Source organism: Phasianus colchicus, chromosome 4, assembly GCF_987193195.1.
Source record: "Phasianus colchicus chromosome 4, bPhaCol1.hap1.1, whole genome shotgun sequence".
Taxonomy (NCBI): Eukaryota; Metazoa; Chordata; class Aves; order Galliformes; family Phasianidae; genus Phasianus; species Phasianus colchicus.
The window spans coordinates 3,986,722-4,007,888 of NC_143439.1; the positions used below are offsets into that span (position 1 = coordinate 3,986,722).

Here is a 21,167-nt window from a genome sequence, read left to right on the forward strand (position 1 = left end):
AGAGTGATTAATTCATCTGTTAAAATGTTGTTAAAATCTGCTTAAATTAACCATTTCAAGGTGTTTTCATATGTATAATAATAGTCCAACACGTTTTAATGATCAGTTAATTCCAAAGATGAATCTAAGAGGGTTGTGTTATGCGTAGAATCTACAAAAGGAAGCTCGATAGGAAGGTTTTTCAAAGCTGGTCTAAAACAAGGAATTCTACCTTCCGCCTTCAAAGTTGTGGAGCTTAATTCTTAAAGCTTAAAGGCAGGAAATGCTAAGCTTAGGGTGAGCACAGGTTTCTACCTGCCCTGCAGGCAGAGAGCTCTATAGCCCTCGGCTAAAAATCAGCTGATACTTCTGCTTTAATATAGCAGAGGCACCGTCACTCTTGTGAGCATATCTGCTGTGAGGGGAATAGCAAAACTACGCAAATGACTTTAAATCTGTTGTATGAACTGCAACATTTGGTGATATATTCTAATGTGTGAACAACTGGGACGGTGTTTATGCTGAGTTTCACGATCATTTTATATCCCTCATTTTTCTCCATGTGGATCAGTATTTCTCCTTGTCTAAAAGAAGAAGGTTAGGTTAAAGTTGTCTGTGTTGGTAAAGATTCAAATTAAGCCAGCAAAATTCTGGTGCGACAAGAGCAGATGATGTTGGAAGCAGTGTGAAACCAAGGCAAAGTCTAACTGTTTTCTGAGAGCAATATGAACACCAGGAGGTAGGTTTGGGGAGCATCTTCAGCTATCTTGGAACAGAGCAATATATCAGCGAGACAAACACTGGGCCTAAAAGTGGAAGACTGTTAAAATGATGCAAGGTTAGGGCTAAGAATTACTTTGACAGCAAGGCAATTCTATTGGAAGTTGTGAAATGTATCTTATGTGACTCGAAGAAATACTCAACTCATTCTATGTAACGTATGAATAGAACCAGGTAAATGATGATAAGATGTATGTGACGTATTCTTGGGTTTGTCTTTTGCCTTTTCAGTTTAGAGTTTATTAGCTGCTACTCCAGGCCTTGGAAGGTGATCCTTTGTGATTTCCAGATCTGAGGAGACCTGCAAGTTTTGAGAGTGTCTGGGAGCCTGCCCGAGTCCAATGAAACTGCAGAATTCCATCTGTCTTCAAAACAGGATATATAAAGGCCTGGAGGTAGAGATGTGCTGCAGTAGTTGAATGTGTGAACGGAACCACTCTGCTTCCACCCACACTGACTCCATGTCTATAGGATGATTCCTTATAACCAGACAAGTCTCGATCACCCTGATGTTTCCAACAAGGTCAGCAAGTCTTTGCACAGTGGCATGTCTTGTAGATGGCAATAATTTTTTTTTCTTTTTTTTTCACACTTGGTAAACGTGTGATCATGATACTGATGAGTCCCAGATGATACAAAAGCAAGCTGAGAGAAGCACTTACTGAGATTTTGCTACTGCTAGTAAAAAGTACATATATGTAGCTGTATGTAACGGGAGCGAAATGTCCTCCAAACAGCTGTAGAAGAAATACTCTCAATTGACATTTAATAACAGGAAAAAATTTTGTTTCCATGTGGGGCAAATCAATCAAAGGGGAAAAACTTTTTTCTTAATTACTATACGTCTTCTAATAGGACGAGAACTGTGAGGAGAAGGCTTCAGAAACAGCAACAAACTGTGTAAACTTCCCCTGGCAACTTAAAATGGAAAAAGAACCATTTGTATCATTCAGTATCATGTTCAACCTATCGCTGTCTTTCCTAAAGGCAAAAAGAGAAATTATTAAGATAGCTTTTACCTGTTCACCTACAGAGAATTTTCAATTAATTCAAATATAAAAAGTGTTTCTTACTTTTCTTCAATTGACAGATAATGTTTTCTCTCCCACTCCCCCCTGTAACACTACTTTGATGTGACATACCTATACATATTTTAATGAATTCCTTCACGCTGTATTCAAATTTGAAATCAAGGGCGATCTGGACACACTGTTTTGGAGCATCTGTCTGATATCAGGGAGTAGAATGTTGGTCCTTCTCACTCTACCAGTACACAGGAAAACTATTTGGTGCCAAGTCCAGTTTCAGTCATCTGTTTGCAATCATGCAAACAGCTGGTACAGTAAGTTTTGCAAATATCTGCTAACATGCCATGGTATGCCACTTGGAACAAAACGTTCTTGATTAGCGCAGAACATTCGGATTTGTAGGACAAGGGCCAAGGCACAAATGTAGCGAGTCTCAAAAAGACAATGCAAATGATCACCAGTGTCCCACATCCTGCACCATTATGGTATTTGTTAAACTCGCACCTGAATTTAGCCTATGCTGCCACACGCTACAGCGAGGAATGTGGAAATGTAGATTAAAATTCAACCAGTGAATGCCACGGACCAACCACAGGGAAATCATTCATTTCTGACTCTGATTAGGTCATTACCAGTCCTCTTGGATACATGGTTTGGATAAATCCCATAGCATATAACTTCTTTGGCAGACGTAGCTAACCAGGAAAGCTTCTATGAAGAATAAGAGCTCTTATGACAAACAAATCTTTTATCCATTTATAAAATGCATTCTATAAACCTATTGGTCTGTATTTCAAAGTTATAGATTTTTATTTTTTTTTTTAAAGCTTTCATTACTCTATTTGGAATCCTCTTCCTGAACTTTTAGGGATGCGTTTACAGTTGATTTATTACTATACGATCTTGTGCAGATAGTATTAGTTTTGTAATCTGTATTGCAATTCTTTGCAGTTATTGCAGTTAAGGTTCATCTTCATTAAAACTATTTGACCAGAACAGTACGCAAAAAAAAAAATTGACCAGAACAGTTCCTCTCACGACAAATGTCTTTCCTCACACATTTGTGAATTCATTAGCTCATTCATAGCTTTGGATGGAAATGATCATCCTCAAGTAGGCAGACAAACGTACCTCCTTTTTCTTGTTCTGTTTTGTTTTTTAATCTATGCAATCAACTTCTTCCACAAGTAGAGGTATCTGCTCTTTCTACCCTTGTATAACGATCTCATTTTATCAGTCTAATCAATACAGTAATATCCTCTGCTAATTTCATCTGCGTTGTTCCTTATGATCTTTGAATAACTTATTAAACAGGATGTCTGCTTGATAAAACAGCTAGCAACCTCTCCTTATATCGTGGCCTCCTGGGCAATTCTCTGTTGATACCTCTAGCCTTAGCGGCTTTAGGAATGTATTAGCACCTGCCTTCTTCACCTTTAGCAAATCTTTTCTGTGTGTAAACTGTATCAAATCCCTGATTTAAATCCCTGATAAATAATGTTCTACTGTCTAATAAATCAGGTATCTTGGAATAGGAGAGGTTAGATTGATCTATGGTGATCTACTGTTGGTAAAGCCACGTTGTAATTTATACTGTTTTCCTTTTCTCTGTGCCTTAATTCTTCCTTCAAAATCTGTCCAAAGACTTAGTTTTGACGAAGTCAGTTAATATGTCTAGTTCCAGAATTATTTGTACCCGTTCTTTTGAATGTAGTACTCACATTTACTGATTTCAGTTCATAAGACACCTCCAAATAGACTAGCTACTACTTACAATATTAAATATGAATATACTATATAATATAGCATTATATATTATAATACAACAGGACATGCAGTCTTGCTTGACTATTCCATACATCTATATTCTAATGGGGAGATTATTCAGCTCTTCTTATGTTTGCTTTAGGAGGTATTAAGAACATTAACATTTATTTCTCTCTCAGGTATCATAATTTCTGATGTCCTATCTTTATTTTCATTCTTTACTCCACTAATGTCCCCATCATTAACTTTATAGAAAATTGATGCAAAATATGCATTTAATATGTGGGTTGGTATTAATCTCTACACTATATTTGCAGTGCTGCATTTTTTTTCTTTCAGATGCTTCTTTATTTTAAAATGTTTGTAAAGAATTGTTGTTAAGTGTAAAGTCTAGCTGAAGAAATCTCTCAGCCGTTTTTCTTTGACTTCCTGCATTCTTTGGCTTCTGAGAAACAGTGCTCTTTGTTCTTAGATTTGCATGAGTACAAAAGGAGCCGATTTAGTGAAGAAATGCCATAAGCTTTTTTTCTAGTAGCTTTTTCTCTGGTTTGCAGTGCAAACTATAAATAGCATCTGGCCTTTGATTTAAATTCCTAAATTTTTATGTTTTAAAAGCTTTGTGTTCCTGAATTCGTGCTGTATGGTTTCTTTAATTTCTTCTAAAATCCCAAATGTTACTCATGGGCAGACCTGTTGTGTGTCTTGCAGTTTGATAAAGACTGATTCAGCTCACAATCACCCAACTCATGATTGTTTTCTATTGCTGCGGAGAATAGCTACAGGGCAGGTAAGACTGCACTGGGCAAGGCTGAGAAAAAGCTCTTTTTAGGGCTTTTTTGAAGCCTACAACAGCTCTGTTCTTGTGCTGGAGGGCTGGCAGCTTGTGGGTGGGCTGCTGAGGGTGTGTAAGTGTTGTCCTTCTTTGCTCAGGAGACCAGCTCTCCTCTTGGCAGTCTGAGACCATAGGCTTAGATATGGTATCCACAAAACAGCGGGCTTGCACTAAAAAAACTATGGCTACTCAGATAGATGTCCTGCCCAGAAACGTGGATGTTCAGGTCTCTGGCTGCAAGGAGTGTTGCCAGGAGGAGGGTGGCAGGGATTCCACTTGTGTGAGCTGGTGGATGAGCTGCTTGTTCTGGTGGTGGAGCTCAAGGAGGAGGTGGAGAGGCTAAGGGCCATCAGGGAGTGTGAGCAGGAGATTGACTGGTGGAGTGACTCACTGGCGTGCCAGAGGGAAGGGTGTCAGGGAGATACTCCCAGAAAAGCTATCAAAATGGATTTCAGGGGTTTAGGGTGAATGGTTGAAGGAGTGGGTGCACAAGTGGTATTTTCCTCTCTCCATTCTGGGGTGGTGAGGGATACAGAGCGGTCTAGGAAAATGCAGACTTTGAATAAGTGGCTGAAAAGTTGGAGGAACTTTGGGTTCTTTGACCATGGGGCAGTTTACTTGGTGCCTGGACTGATGGCTGCGTATGGGTCTTGCCTGTCTCTGAGGGGAGAATGGATTCTAGCCCAGGAGCTGGCAGGGCTCATTGAGAGAGCTTTAAAGTAGGTATGAAGGGGGATGGGGATAAAATGACACTCTCTGGGATGGAGCAAGTAATTCAGAATTTTCAACTAGATTTGATGGGGGAAGCGGGTGGTGGTCGGTGGGACAGAGAAGGGCCTGGGGATGTTCCTGTTGTAGGAGATGGGTGGTGGTCAGTGGGACAGAGAAGGGCCTGGGGATGTTCCTGTTGTAGGAGATGGCAGGGATAAGCCTCTGAACTGTTCTGTAGGGTCTTCCGGGAACTCCTTGGAAGAGGTAATGTTGCTGTCTCCCTGTCTGAAACCTTCAGGAAGTGGTGGAGGAAAACTTCAGAATTCTTTCGGAGGTTTGAGGGAGGGACCCTCCAGAAAGGTAGTGTGCCAGAAAGCCCAGATGAAGTGCCTTTACACTAATGCATGCAGCATGGGAAATAAGCAGGGGGAGTTGGAAACCGTGATGTACCTGGAAAATTATGATCTGGTTGCTATCACAGAAATGTGGTGGGATGAATCCCACTGATTGGGATTCATCTGGAACACTCTGATTGAAGGCTACAGGCTCTTCAGAAGGGATAGACAGGGTAGGAAGGGATGGGGCATTGCCTTCTATGTTACGAAGTGGATAGATTGTGAAGAGCTGTATCTAAGTAACAGCCATGACCAGGCTGAGAGCTTACAGGTGAAAATCAGGTATTGGCCCAATAAAGGGTGTCTAGTGATTGGGGTCTGCTATAGGCCACCTGATGAGGGATTTCAACCACCCAGATATCTGCTGGGAGAGCAGCACAGCAGGTGTCAGACAATCCAGGAGATTCCTGGAGTCTGTTGAGGATAACTTCCTGGTCTAGGTATTAGATGGACCAACCCAAAGTGAAGCCTTACTGGACTTGGTGCTCACCAATGTGGAGAAGAGCATTAGAGAGGTTAAGACTGGAGGCAGCCTGGGCTGTAGTGACTGTGATATGGTGGAGTTTGTGAAAGGTGGAAAAATTATCCACAAAAAGTTTGCTAAATTATACATTTGAAATTTAAATAAAAATGAAATGTTCTATGCTGCATTTGCAAATGATACTTTCTTTATTTGTCCTGACTGTTGATTTTCATGTTCCATTTCTATTCAACGTTATATGAGAGCTGTAAAAAATTTTTCTACAAAGTATATGAATAAATTTCAAGATATGAATCAATGAAAACAGAACCATATTTAAAAGCTTTCTTTAAAAATAATAATGAATATCTGACGTGAAAGAAATAGTTAGAACATCTAGGTGAAATTTTCAAAAGTGTTGTATGACTGCTCATTCAAAATAACATTAGCTGTTAGCTATTGTAATGTTAATTATTAGTTTTAGCTATTAACACTGAGATGTTTACCAGTATGAGAGATTTATTCTGAAATTGTTTACATGTTTTAGCAAATCTCATCTATTGTGATTTGACAGTTGAATTTCTCTGCTACAAAAAGGAGTCAAAGACTAAAAGCTATCCACAGTAGACATAATTCATCCAAAAATACTTGTAAATTTTGAAAGCTTCGCACGCTAGTATTATGGCAAATGAAATAATTCAACATGGCCGGCAGACTTGCAGAAAATTTTGTTTTCAGAGTTCACTGATAACAATTGGTTTGATCAGGACTAGGCAGAGACCCAGTGCTAACGAGGGCACTGTCTGCTGTAGTTCCTTGTTTACTGTTGTTAGAACCAAGTTTATGCATGGATGTGCACATGGCTCATAGCTGGAATAACTGTATCCAGGATGAGAAATACATTCCTGTAACCTGTGTTCTAAAGAAGCAATGTTTTAGTAGTTGGTGTTCTGGTAAAATTCAGCTCAAGTCTTAAAAGTGACCAGAAATAGATCCATCATTCCAGATCCTAATAAGTACTTTGCACAGTGACAGGATGGCCTCCTAAATGAGGCTGAAATGTATTAGTGAGAGAATTTGTGTTTCTCTTGAACTTATTTTGGAGGGAATGAAGCCTTTTCAGCATTTTGTTTCTATTCCAATTTTCCTTTTAGCGACTGCTGTCTCTCCCTAGATATTCCATGATAATAGCTTTATGCCTATGCATCTGCGACGCAAATATCTTGTTGAGGTTCAGCAAGACTGAGTGCCGAATCCTCTATCCCTCCAGTTATAGAAAATGAAACATGGTGGGCCAATGGATTAATACCAGGCTCCAACCCCAGCAAGGGTTTGGGTTTTTTGACCTCTTCTCTATTTACATGAGTCCAGGCCTGCTGACAACAAATAGGAGTAGCTTATCCCACCACTGGAAAGGGTCTTAAGACAGGAGTTGGAAAGGTTCATTGATAGAGCTTCAAACTAGGTACGAAGGGAGGTGGGGGTGTAACTGGGGTCACTAGAACAAAGCCTGTATGTATATATAGGGTATATATAGGTTGGAAAACATCTGGGGCATAGTGATCATGAGACGCTAGATTTCTTGATCTTTGTTGAACCATGGAGGGAAGTCAGCAGAACTGCCACCTTGGACTTCCGGAGAGTAGACTTCAGCCTCTTTAGGACCATGGTTGAGAGGGTCCCTTGGGAGGTAGGAGGTAGTTTTGGAGAGCATGGGAGCTCAGGAAGGCTGGGAATAGGTGCAGGAGCTGACCATCCCCAAGTCATGGAAGATGAACCGACAGGCAAGGAGGCTGGACTGGCTGAACAGAGAACTTTGGCTGGAACTCAAGAACAAAAGGAAAGTTGATGGTCTTCGGAAGAGTAGGCAAGCTATTTATGGTGATTATAACTATGTAGCGAAGCTGTGCATGGAGAAAATTAGAAAGGCCAAAACCCAGGTAGAACTGACCTTGGCAGTGAGCATGGTGGGGATGGGTGGACTCGGTGATCTTAGAGTCTTTTCCAGCCTTAATGATTTTATGATTGTATATGTCTTTTGGAGTCAATTATAATTTGTGCTGATGTAAATACTGTGAACTGTTTCGAGCTATTTAATGAATTTGTTTCAAACAACCTGCCTCCATCTTTTCTTCTATTCTTGCTCTCCAGGTAGCTTGAAAATCCCAGATGTTTGCAGAATGCAAGTCCTCAGTTTTCACGTGCTGAGGGAAAGTGTTTACTTGAAGTTGCACAGAAGCTGTTTGATATGCCTGTAGGCTCACGCAGTAAGGAGAATTTGCGAACATCCTGCAACATATCTGACCAACTGCAGATGAACAGAGCTTGGATTTTAAACTATTTTGGTTTAGTGATGAGGTCAATATTTTATCAATTTGAATTAAATCTGAGTATTGAATTCAAACAAGTGGTAGCCTTCTGGCAGTATGTCCTGAGCCTCCACTGTGTCAGTATGACTGAATAAATTGTTCTGTGAGAATTATTCAGTGAGCTGTCTTTGCTGTGTACAGGAATATTCAAAACTTTCCTGCACTTGTCTGATATAAGACAGCCTGACTTTCTGGCTTCACATGCTGCTGCTCCACAGTGTGATAGAATTAGACAGAGATAGCTCTGAAGTTACTGTATGCCCATATTGCAACGCTTGTGTATTTTGAAGGCAGCAGACCAGCTCCAGAGAAGGATTTGTGAAGCCTTTGAAGCAGTAGTTTTGTAATTTACTGCTGGATCCTTCAGGAGTATGTGACAACCTCAAAATAACTGCTGCAGTGCTGAGATCGGTTTGCTTTTTGGTTCAGCTGGAGCTTCTCCAGATGGTCTACTACCTCTATGGCAACTGGGAACTGCACTTGGAAAATATTCAGCAAACTGCAGATTGTTGTTGCTTTTTTCTGCCAAAAAAGTTAAGATCTGTTGAAGCCCTGACAGCTGTATGTTGTCATGGAGAAAATCCTCTGAAGAAAAAAACATTGACCATTAATCTTGCTATTAGATTACTGTCTGATGATTAGTTACATCTTGTACATCAGTTTTTACCACCCAGATAATGCTGTTATTGTTTTCCTGAACAACCACTGGAAGGGAATTGATCTCTGTGAATCAGCCCTGAAGCTTCATATATATACAAATATATATGTGAACATATATATATACATTTTTACATTTAGTGAAAAAACCACCATAGGATGTTATTTGAATCCAAGGGGGGTTTGTTTAAATAATGGAGTCACTGAAGAACATTTTGAAAATAAGACTGGTTCTGAAACTACCTGTAAAATGCTTGACAGCAAATGGCTGATTGACTATGATAAAAAACACCTTGCAAAAAGCAGCATTTGTATTTCAATGTCGCTGTTGACATTCACGTATTCACGTGGTGCCTGAGAGCAAAATATCTGAATAACATTTGGATTGACTATTAAGTATTACCTATTTTTGTAAAGGCCTATTGGGAAGTTTTCTTTTGATGTAGTGGCTTCATGGTGCACAGCTTAACTTGACTGATTTTTCTGCAGCTATAAAATTAAACGAATTGCATGATTCATACTGAGAACAACTGAATTCGTACTATCTTCTCTCTTCTTTGAAGTGCCCTCGGTCATGCAGGAGTACTTGCATGTCTGTGAAGTGAATGCTAGAAATATGAGCAAAAATATTCATGCCAAGTCACTTTATCTGACTGTCAAGTGTGTAAGAATGGGGTAATGTAACACCATTGCAATTACTGCTGGATTAGTGTTGTAGGAAATTAGTCACGTGAGCCCTATATAATATATTTGAGGGCTAGATCTAGCAAGGCTCTTAACCATCGTTCTATTTGAAAGATAATTTTTTCATTACACTTCACTCTTCTTCTCATTTACTTTGGCTCTGCAGTTCTGCCCTTCTCTCATGCCAGGTTTGATTCCTGCCAGATACTTCTGGTAGCCAACTAACTTCCGTAAAACAGGAGAAAGCATCCCTTCTTTATTGGAATTAGTTTTTTTTGCTAGATTAGTGCTTGTAATTCTGTTATGGGGAAAGCCATCAAATGCCAGGGCTGGTGCAAGGCTGATGCAAGCTTGCAGTAGTGGTGCAGGTGAAGGAAACTGTGAGATCAGTGCTTACTGGAGGGAGTGATCTTCTGGGTAGTAGTATCACCCAGTCCTGTGGTTTCTTTGGGAAGTAAGAAAATGAGAAACAGACTCCTCAAAGTTCTTCCAGTAGTCTGAGAACAGCTAACTACTGCAAGTGTCTGGCAACAGCTCAGTTCCTCCAAAGTCAGGGGAAAAAAAAAAAAAAAAGATTTAGAACAGACGTTTTGGTTAGTTCTCACACCTCATCTCTAGAGGCGTTGAACTGTTGCCATCTCAGGGTGCCAGTAAAACAAAAGAATTTGAGAAATTCTCTTATGGAATAACTTTCCCAGCAACTGTGTGCTAAGTCCCTATTCTGACACTACAGATGGAGCAGTTTCAGTTGAGTTCAGTCTTTAAAATTGTGTGTAATATGGTGGGGTGCAATTAGGTCTGTTAGCTTTGATGTAGACGGTAAACCCCAGGAGGAGAAGTCAATGATAATACCTAGTATTAAGATATATTGGTAAACAGGTAATTCTGTAATTGAAATTCCTCTTCGTGATACCAGTACTGTCTATGTGATAGAATATAATAACCTCATACTTTTGACCCAAACGGTCAATTTTAAAGGAGGCTTATGAGTTCATCCCAAGAGGGGAATAAACTGATAATGGAATCGTATTTCTTCCATGTTACAGTGATCATTTCAAAGAAAGAAGAAAAACTCTGTTCCTCTGAACGCAGTTTGAACCAAACAGTGAGAAGTGATGGCCTTTTTTTGCAGTTCAGAGCATCTTTCCAGATGATACTTTATCTATCTAATTTTTTTTTTTTTTTTTTTTTTTTCTAGCTGCTTGGTATTCGAATGCCATGGATTTCTTGTTGCTTTTTTCTCTGTGGCTATCTTGTCAGCCTCCTGTGTCTCCTATCTTAAGAGGTCCCTGAGAGTGCTCCTTTGTTTCAAGACTGCTTATTAAGAAAGTTATCATCAGATTTATTGTCATCTGCAGACAGAAAGTGAAACTGGCAGGAGATTTTCAGTCACTTTCACTGGCAGCTTAGGTACGTATGAATGGCAAGTAAAGAAAGCAGAGATCCCAAGTCTTCAGCAGCCTGCATGAAGATACTAAGTAAATTTCAATACAGTTCTCCTGACAGCAGCGATATGTTTGTCATTTCAAGTTCCTGGTGGAAAATGGTCAATTTCTCAGATCTTTTTAGTGCTGTGAAAAACAGGAGGAGGATATTTCTTAGAGTATCATGTAGACTGAGTATTTTTAGCCACCAGTAATGTTGGATAATGTTCAAGAATGGCTGAGGTTCAGTCTCAACAGTCATTCCAGCGTTGTGGTCAGCCTCCATCTTATGAAGAGTCTTTTCATCCATGTTTAATTTACTTCATATTCCTTGTCTTTTCTAACACAGAATTTTAGTTGGGTGACATCCATGTCTTCATGTGTATAGAAAAGGTAAACTGAGTGACTAATTAATAAGCATAATGCCACACGCAGAATGAATGCATCCCCTGTGATGTAACAACATTGATCTCCCTCATACCTGAAATGATTACATTCTGGAAAAAAATAACTTGATCTCTGCAATTTATTGCGTGCTTCACACACTGGGATGAAAATTTTGAAGAGAATCTCTCCTGACTGCTTTGGGAATTTAAAAACAGGAAAAGATGATTGGGGCTGAATTGAATAGCTTGGATGCATCAGAATGCCCTCACTAGTAAACTTACTGTTAATTACTAAGCAATATCTTAAGAATAGCATCATGACAGTTTTAGGGAATATCCTGCATAAACTGGTTAGAGTATGTTTAACCAGAATGATAATTTAGTATGGTCTGCCTTGCCTTGCCTTGCCTTGCCTTGCCTTGCCTTGCCTTGCCTTGCCTTGCCTTGCCTTGCCTTGCCTTGCCTTGCCTTGCCTTGCCTTGCCTTGCCTTGCCTTGCCTTGCCTTGCCTTGCCTTGCCTTGCCTTGCCTTGCCTTGCCTTCCCTTCCCTTCCCTTCCCTTCCCTTCCCTTCCCTTCCCTTCCCTTCCCTTCCCTTCCCTTCCCTTCCCTTCCCTTCCCTTCCCTTCCCTTCCCTTCCCTTCCCTTCCCTTCCCTTCCCTTCCCTTCCCTTCCCTTCCCTTCCCTTCCCTTCCCTTCCCTTCCCTTCCCTTCCCTTCCCTTCCCTTCCCTTCCCTTCCCTTCCCTTCCCTTCCCTTCCCTTCCCTTCCCTTCCCTTCCCTTCCCTTCCCTTCCCCCTCCATCCTTATTTTATCAAGTTCTTCTTGTTTTCATGCTCTGAAATATACTTTATTATATTTACCAAAGTTTTTTGTTGCCTGTGAAGGAAATTCTTGTCTTGCAGGAAATCAGAGCCATTGAGCTCAGTTAAGATGTTCTCAGCAGTATGAGGGTTTGGATATTTAACTGACTGTTAACTCTTAATTATTATGGTTTGCTTAACTAACTTGAGATTACTGTGCTTTTCAAAACCTCAGTACAGGATATCTGCAACATGAGCAAGTGAGGGAGGAAAGATTTTATGTGACAGAAAGGGAATAATCTGAATTTCCTCTAGGTGGCAGTGAGTCATAATTTCTTCGCACGTTCTGCAGAGAGGCTTTCTGGCAGTCTGAAATTTGTTTAACTTTAAATCCATTTTGGATACATCTTGAAATCCTAAAAGCACTGTGTTGCAGTAGGATATACATGGTTGCAAATCAGTTTGGTCCTGGAAATACGGATAAATACGACACACAGTTTGTGTACCATGAATTGACAGGTCTCTGCTGCGTGCTTTCAGGGACCACAGGATGTGCAGCCTGCCCAGCTTGTTTGCAGTGGCTGTTGTCCACCCATAGAAACAGCTGAAAGCATGTGTTGCATATGCATGGTAAATCTGGATATACAACGTGGTGAACTGCACGTTTGTGTGAACACTACTCGGATAAAACCTTCTGGTAGAATACAAGAACATGCACAGAAACACCTGGAGCCGGCAGACTTCTTTGGGCCAGATCCTTTCTCTCCTTTCAGATCATGAAATGGAGTGCCTCTTAGTTATTATCACTAGTAACATCAGTGGCTCTGCATAGATCTCCCTTTCTCCAGAGACAAACATCTCCAGTTTTCTTTACATTTTTGCATATTTTGCATGCTGATGTGGCTGCACACAAGAACAAATTGCTTTCAGGATGTTCACATAGCTTTTTGGGCTTGGTGGAATGGTGGTGTTGTAAAGCAAACAAAAGCCATAACAGCCATTATTTGAGATACAGAGCAAGATGTCAAAGAAAGAGGAACCAACTCACTCCTCCCAGAAACAGGAAAGAAGGGTGTGCTGAGGAACACAGCCCTCTTTTGTTTGAACTCTGGTGTGCCAGGAGAAGGAAGCAGAAGGGGGAAACCCACGTAGACTCAGATTGCATCCATGCTCCAGGAAGCACGGCTGAGACGGGAGGAGAGTTTTGATCAGTTTTGTCTCTTGAGCATCCTGAGAGTTGAGTGTAGTAGTAGAAATGGTTTGTGGAGTGTTTCAAACAATGTAAGAGGTGAAATGAGTAAACAATTTTAAACCGACTGAGAAGTATATAAGATGTTTGGTGGAGATTTCTGATAGAATACTTTTTGGCATTAAAATTTAAGTCTGAATGCAACTCTTTTATAAAACGTTGTGATGAAAGACTTAGCAGCTTGATGGAAGTGAGTGGGTAAGTCTCACAGATTGAGATAACACAACTGGGATTTTGCATTATCGTACAGTTATAAATCATACAGTATAAATCATACTGTTATATGTTTAAAACTAAGTACTGGGAATGAATGCGTAGTGTATAATATTTCATTGTCTTCTGCTCTCAGTCCAGCACTATCACACTACATCACAAATCTGAGCGTGGGTAGATTCTGCCCATCCTCCCCAAGAAACAGCTCACCATTATTTAATGAACTACCATGATTTTTTGCACCACGTAGTAATGGAAATATAAGAGACGGTGCAGAATTCTGTTACCAAAGATGATGAAGGAAATAATATTACTGAAACCTTTCTTTTATTTAAGCCACTGTTTCACTGAAGCTTTACTATAAAAAGAGTTTTTCCGTCTTTAATGTAATTGCCATATTCAGGACATATTCTAATTTCATATTCACACTGATTTCAGAATGTTGTCTCTGGTGAGGTGGAAATTTCCTATGACTGAGCAAACACTATTAAAGATGTATCCTAAATGCTGTCTTCTCTAAATGTAAAATTTATAAACTAAGTTCTCTGAAATTACCAATGGAAAAATATGTAGCATCCTCCTTTACTCTTTTCCTCACACGTACATGAAGAAAAATGAGAAGAATATGCAGATACTGATGGACTATCAGTTTGATATGTGTACAAAGGCAGTAGTTTCAGAAAAACTGACGTTTGTGTTCCATTATAAATCTACTGTGGTTTTCAAATATTCCACATTTTGTATCAAGGGCAGCATGTTGGTACAGATATGACTCCTTCATCAATTTTATTAATTCAGCAAGAAGTTTCTGTAAAGCCATTTTGATTATTATTGGATGACTTTCCAGCATTCAGAGCAGGTTACATTTGTGCCTCAAACTACGAATAATTCTAGTTTATTAATAATAATTCTAGTTTCCTGCATGAAAGATTTTCAGAAAAGGAACGAGAATGGCTTTGTGAACCTCTCAGGAAAGATCTCAACACACTGCTAGCAAATATTTCTGAGAGTCTTGCAATTCGGACTACATGGAGCTCTGCTACAGGCCAAAGCCATAGTTTCCTCATGAAAATCTGGCTTAGAAGTCTAATGTCACCTAACTAATTTACTCAAAATATTGTGTGCTCATAAACTTGGACCTTCCTTATGCTTTCCTGTAAATAAATAAATGATAACAGTTCTTTGTGGGCGTTATTATCTTGTTATATGCTTCCTCAAGGACAGGTGAACGGATGTAAAATGAAGAAAAATCTGTACATTTAGGCCGAGGCTTGTGGGAAGGATTTAAATAAGAGCCCTCTAAGAAATCACTTTCTCCTCAAAGCAATTGTCAACCAAAGTTGTCAAAATGCTTCTTGATTCTCCTTTAATTTGTCTGTGCTCATCTCCATAGTTATTTTGATCTTTTCTTGTATGCTTTCATACCATCAGCAGGTAGGTAATAGTGAAAAATGAAGATATTGGAGTGCTGGTTGAAGTGTTTTCTATAAACTGTATTGTCTTCAAAAAATACTGTTTCAAGGGTGTTGGTTGATTACGATGACATTTGAGTATTTCTGAATCTTCAGATTCTTTTAATAATTTTAATCAGACAAAAAGAGAGTGGGAGGAGGAGAAATATTAAGTAAAACCAAAACAGCTAAACCTGAATTCTTGTTTAGATGTGGATTCTGCAGCAATATTTGAAAGTCTTTAGTTTTGTCCCAGATTATTGTCAAAATTCTCTCTAATTCATCAACTTCCTTTTGTTGTTGTTGTTGTTGTTGTTTCCTCTTTTTTTTTCTCTTCTTTTTTTCTCCTTCATTGTTACTCCTGACTGATAAGCAAGGTTTAGTTAGGTACATGAGCAAAGTCAATCACTGCTTTTTGCCTCTTTTTTTTTTTTTTTTATTTGGTACTTCCCAGACTACCAAATGTGAATGTTTATTAAAAAAAACAAAAAACAAAAAAAAAAAAACAAAGCAGGAGATAATTCTGAATTAGAAAAAAACTTTAAATCTCTTTGGGTTTTGGTGATGATCAATGTGGTATTTACATCCAATTTTTCCACATAAAACACGTTCTTCCTATTTCCCATCCAGTTATAAGGAGCTGCATTCAGCACTAATTTAAGGCAGGTCCATTCTTCCTAATTAATTGCAGTGCAGCAGATCTTATGCGACCAGTTGAAATCATAAGATTTTGACACTTATTTCATCTTAATAATGACCTTAGGTCTTGCCTCTAGTCATGCATAGTTTAGAACAAAATATATAGTGAGTCCTTCCAACTTTTTTATTTTTTTTTTTATTATAAACTATTTATTATAAACTACCCATTTTATCATCTTAATCTGAGGAGGCAGTAGATATTTCATAATATAAGAAAAAACAAACAAACACTAATGGTATTCATTCAAATGTATAATGTCTGTTTTATGTGAGCTTACTGGTTGCCAGATATTATAGTCCACCCAGACAATTAACAGATTTACATCTGGTTGTTGCCTTGCTGTACATATCCCACTTTGCATTACAGCTGAGACACAAATGGGTGCCTTTTGGTTTTGTTGAATAGAGCAGCTATAAACTAAATCTATCTCCTTACTAGCAGATAACAAAGGAGTGGCTCTGCAAAGATTGTGTCAAGTGAACGCTGAGTTTTGATTTCACTGTTTGAATTTCTCAGTAATCTTCATTCAATAGTGTCTGTGCATGTTAACTTCCTAGCTACCACCCTGGGCATTCAGCTATGCTACATCTTTTTGCTACAGGCAAAATGAAGCTTTAGTGCAAAATGAGTGCATCTCTTCAATATGTCCTTCTGTTATGATAAATAGTTTGGTTTGGCAGTTGTGGTATCCAAAAACAGTGCAACTGAAGGCATCTGGTTATTTGTAATGAAATTGTGCAATGAATAAATTACCAGAAGTAATATTATTATGGAAAGGAAAATGCAGCTTTTCTATTCTCCTTCAACATTTATATTCTGCTTAGTGTAGAAACTGCCATATTAAAACCAGGACGTGAATCTGTGTGAGACTTTGGGGTAAGATGTAAATCAGGTTAATTAACAGTATTTTCTTTCTATAGTTGCAAAGAATCCAGTTGCCAGTGTGAGTATACAAAAGCCAAATGCTCTGGAATCTGTCTCTTGTAAATTATTATTGAAAAGGTTTAATGTTTTATACCAGTGATATGTATTTTTTGTTTGTTTGTTTGTTTTTTGCTAGTTGATCTTTGGTAACTGGGCATGAAAGATTTGGCTTATACCCATGTGGTGAAGTGGTTTAGAAGTCTGTCAAGCTTGGTTTAAACCATGTCGTATCGCATGTTTAACTGAAATATATCTAAAGTTGTGTGTTCTTGCCTTTTAGGTACATCTAGTACCACAGAAGCTAAGAAACAGGATAAGCTAGCCCTTATTTAGTGCAGTGCTGACAAGCTGGACTGAGCATTTAAAAACTAGTTTAGACGTTGTTATATTGAAATAAGATGCCAAAGCTTGCCGCAAAGGAAGTAAAGACTGTCTTTCTCCCTTTCTCTTCCTTCTCTTCAAAGTCAACTGCTGCTTTGGTACCCCTGACTCAGTCTTGGTTATTCTTTTGTTCTTGTTTTGCACTGTTTATGGTTCCTTTTGGTCTTTCTCATATGGTTCCTTTTGGTCTTTCTCATGCCTAGCGCATGAGATATGAGAAAGCACAATATTGTGTTCCATAAACATCTGGTAGATGTTTGTCACTGCTGCTGGGATTTCCAGAGCATCTACAAGTGTTGTGTGCCTAACTTTCATTGTACCCATGCTCCCACACAGACTCCTTTGAAACCTCCTCCTTGGGTTGATATTCGTCTACCCACTGTAGTCATCCCAACCCTGAAGAACAGTTTCTTGCTGCCAAAGGATGCAGCACATATCAGACTTCTCCAGTGGTATAAATGCTCCCATTCAATCATCTTCCTTCCTGCCTTTGTTCTGCAGTGCCTTAACATTCCGCTGTCATTCTTTGTGCAGTCATGCTCCAGAGCAATTCGATTTAAACAACAACAGGCCACCCACCACATTAAATAGTCTTCCCACGTAGAGGCGAGTGCATGACTTGGGCCTAGAGGGAGCAGGTGTATTCTTAAAATTGCTTTGGTTTTGAAGAAATTACAATGTAGGACCATAGCCGAAGACGTTTCTGAGCATGAAAAGATTGCCTGTGATTGCTGTAGAGAAAATTGTTAGGAATAAGTTAAATACTCTCTCTGCCCCCAATATGTAAAGGTAGTGTATTATCTCAGGAGAAACTTGCGGATTTTTTATTTGGATTATGCCAGAAAACCCTACTCTGGAAGGTTTTTTATTAATATATTTCTTTTTTAAAAAAAGTAAGATCAGATTAGCTAGAGATTTTTCTGCTTGCTAGAGCTAGCTAGAATGATGATAGCACCACCTCAGAGCAAGAAACACTGTGATGATGACATAATATATGTCTGAAATGATCTAGTGTTTTCACAAATCACAGGATGAAGGGATAGCTTATCTTCAGATTTTAGCAGTTGCTACTGCAGCATGAATTATGCTGTATAATCTTTACTTCCATTCTGAAAATTGTCTGCAGTAGCATATATTCAATTTAAGGGAAAAGCGCATCAAGTAAATTAGGTTAAAAGAACTCCCAGCTGTCTGTATTTTGTGATGCTGATTTAATAGAAAGCAGCCCAAAAAGAATATAGTAATGACAGGACAGAAATATTATGTATAAATAAATATAACGCGTAAGCTTACTTCCAAATTTGTTTTACCAACTGCATTAGGATTGATGTCCCAGTGACTATAAATACAGAATATCTGGCAAAGGCCTGGCAAACAAGAAGATGATCAAAAAGCAGATGATGGGAAATCATGTAAAGTTCAATGCATCTTTTTTGAATAACATTTTTTTTTTATCTCCTGCTTGGTGCAGATGAGATTGGTTGCAATGATGAACACCGTAGGTCTGCCTGGAAGCAGAGGAGTGGGAGCTGGAGGAAGGCCATGTCTGGGACTCTTCTGAGGATGTTGGAGAACGTTCAGGAAACAAACTCGGGAGAAAGGAAGGAGCAGATGGTGTATAAGGTAAACCACAGGATTTGTGAATAGCCTGACTACCGGATTCAGAAATTGAAGATGCCTCTGTACAAGAAAAGGTTTCATTTTTTATCCTAATAAAATATATGTAGAAGTTAGAGGTTACAATTACTTGATCCAACCCAGACAAAAGTCTTACGTTCATTTTCTTTCTCTTTTCTTTATATTTGGAATTGCAGGGTGATGAGATTTTGTGGTATAAAACCATGAAGAACTCAATTAAAAATTAAATGAGACTGGAAAACTACAATAAGCTATCGTTCTCTGATTTAATGACAATAATGAATCAGGGAGGCAGTTTTGACAATAATCTAGTAAACAGGAGTAATTATTATATTATTATTCGCTGTCTTATGTGTTGAAGATATTCATTAATTGTAGTTTACATTTTCTATTTAGATTAATGCTTAGGTAGATTTAACCAAATGTATGTTCTGCTTAGAGCTTTTAAATTAAACAAAGAATAAATTTTGCTTCTAAATTACAGTAAACCAAGATGAATACAAAGATCAATAATTTAATTTTCAGATGTGTTAAAAATGTCTGTGAAATATATATTCTGGCATCTCCTGCAGTCCGATTTGTATTTTTAGGCAATTCTAGAGAAGAAAAGGTGACATAATGATACTAATTGCCCTATCTGATGACAAGTTGTTTTGCAGATGGTGGCTGCTTTGGAGACTGTGAAAATTAAACTAAGATCATTTTATATTTGGAGAATACAGGCTCTTAGGTTTGCAGTCAAAACCATTAGCAAAAATTGGTCTGTTTATTTTGTTTATAAGCAGAGGTGATCTGCAGCAGATTTTACCTTGGGAACAAGAGAAGAGAGATGTCCCACAGGGTGGAGGCACCAGAAGCCACTGAAGGTCAGCACCATGGGTGCAAGCAGGACTCCCTGATTTTGGCAGCTGGCCACTAGGTACCCAAGAGCAGCTTTCCAGAGGTTGGATCTCTTACAGAAGGATAGCAAAGTGAAAATTTTCCTTGGATGGAAAATGTGATTTATAAATCAGAACAAAAAAAAAAAAAAGAAAAGAAAAAAGAAAAAAAATCAGAAAAAGAAAAAGAAAAAAAGGCAGGAGCAGATGTAACATCTGAAAGTATTTTCTTTTAAACTGTGTTCAGGGGCCAGGGCGGGGGAGATGACATCAAATTCTTAATATTTCAAGTTGGCAGCACCCTGTTAAATTGCTTTGTGAGAGCTATGCTCTGTCTGATGAATGCATACTCTGCAGTATGTGGTTCCATGCATATAAAATGGTTTATTGAACAAAATAAACAATTCTTTGCAGTCTTTGACAGACAATTCTACATTTCTCTGCAGTCTCATAAATGACAGCAATGACCAGTCAAAGTCAAGCCTACCTCTGTGTTTGCAACAACTTCTCTCTGTTTCGTATAGTTTAACCCTAAATACCTCCTCAGTAGTAGAACATCTTTCACTTGTTTTGTCATTTGGAACATTTTGAAACTCTCAGTCTTAATAATGTGATATTTTTCTGCCCCCTCACATCAAAATGATGATTTATTTTCCATTGTGGAGGCATGAATCATATTTTTAATTAATACTCAACTGTGAAGTTTAGGCTTTCATAGACATTCAATTTATCTTTCTAATATCTGAAGTTGTTGCTGCTTTCTAATTGGAATATATCTAATTTTTCAACTCAGTATTTTCAGTTTGCATAGGGAGGAATCAGGCAGTATGTACTATTTAGTGGTTGCTTTTCAAGAAACAAAATTTGTGGAATTTACTTTGACCATCCAGTTTTCTTCTTTTCTACATGTATAAGTGGCAGTTGGGACCACACTTAACAAGTTTTGTTCTCATTTGAGAATTTATTTTGTATCTGCTACAGTGCATAGTCTTAGTCTATCCTTGCCATTGATTTTGTCTGTGCCAAAATACAAGCAGAGTTCTAAAATTTAAACTAGTCTCATTTTTCTTTTGCACAGTCCTTAACAGGATAAGAATTCTGCACTTGGAGACTCACCCAGCATCCTTCATTAGGACTAAGTATACTGAAAATGAAATGTACAGTATCTATGTCTCACTGATAACTAAGCAGTTCTGTGCTCATTATTTTTGAAAGCTGCACAGAATCAGTATTTTGTTAAAGATAAAAGGTTGATCAAGATTAAGCTAGTCTTTTTCAAGTATTGCAACTAAACAATATACGTGGTCTGTTGGTAGATACTTGGAAATTTTTGTGTTAATAAAGAAAATTCAGATGTTAAAAATAGGTGTACAAGGCTGACTCTGTGAAAGCTGTTGCATGGTTTCTGTTGGGGCCGACCACCTTCAGCATTTCTGAAAGGAGAAAACCCTTTGAAAGTGT

At 38.6% G+C, this 21,167-nt stretch overlaps 1 long non-coding RNA gene across 1 annotated transcript; it reads left to right on the plus strand.

The window, feature by feature from the left end:
* The first annotated feature begins 1,043 nt into the window (after positions 1 to 1,043).
* On the plus strand, positions 1,044 to 19,776 carry LOC149918014 (uncharacterized). The gene is made up of 3 exons (XR_016466286.1): positions 1,044 to 1,282; positions 18,662 to 18,813; positions 19,614 to 19,776. It is a non-coding gene; the product is annotated as an uncharacterized LOC149918014 (long non-coding RNA).
* Positions 19,777 to 21,167: the final 1,391 nt, after the last annotated feature.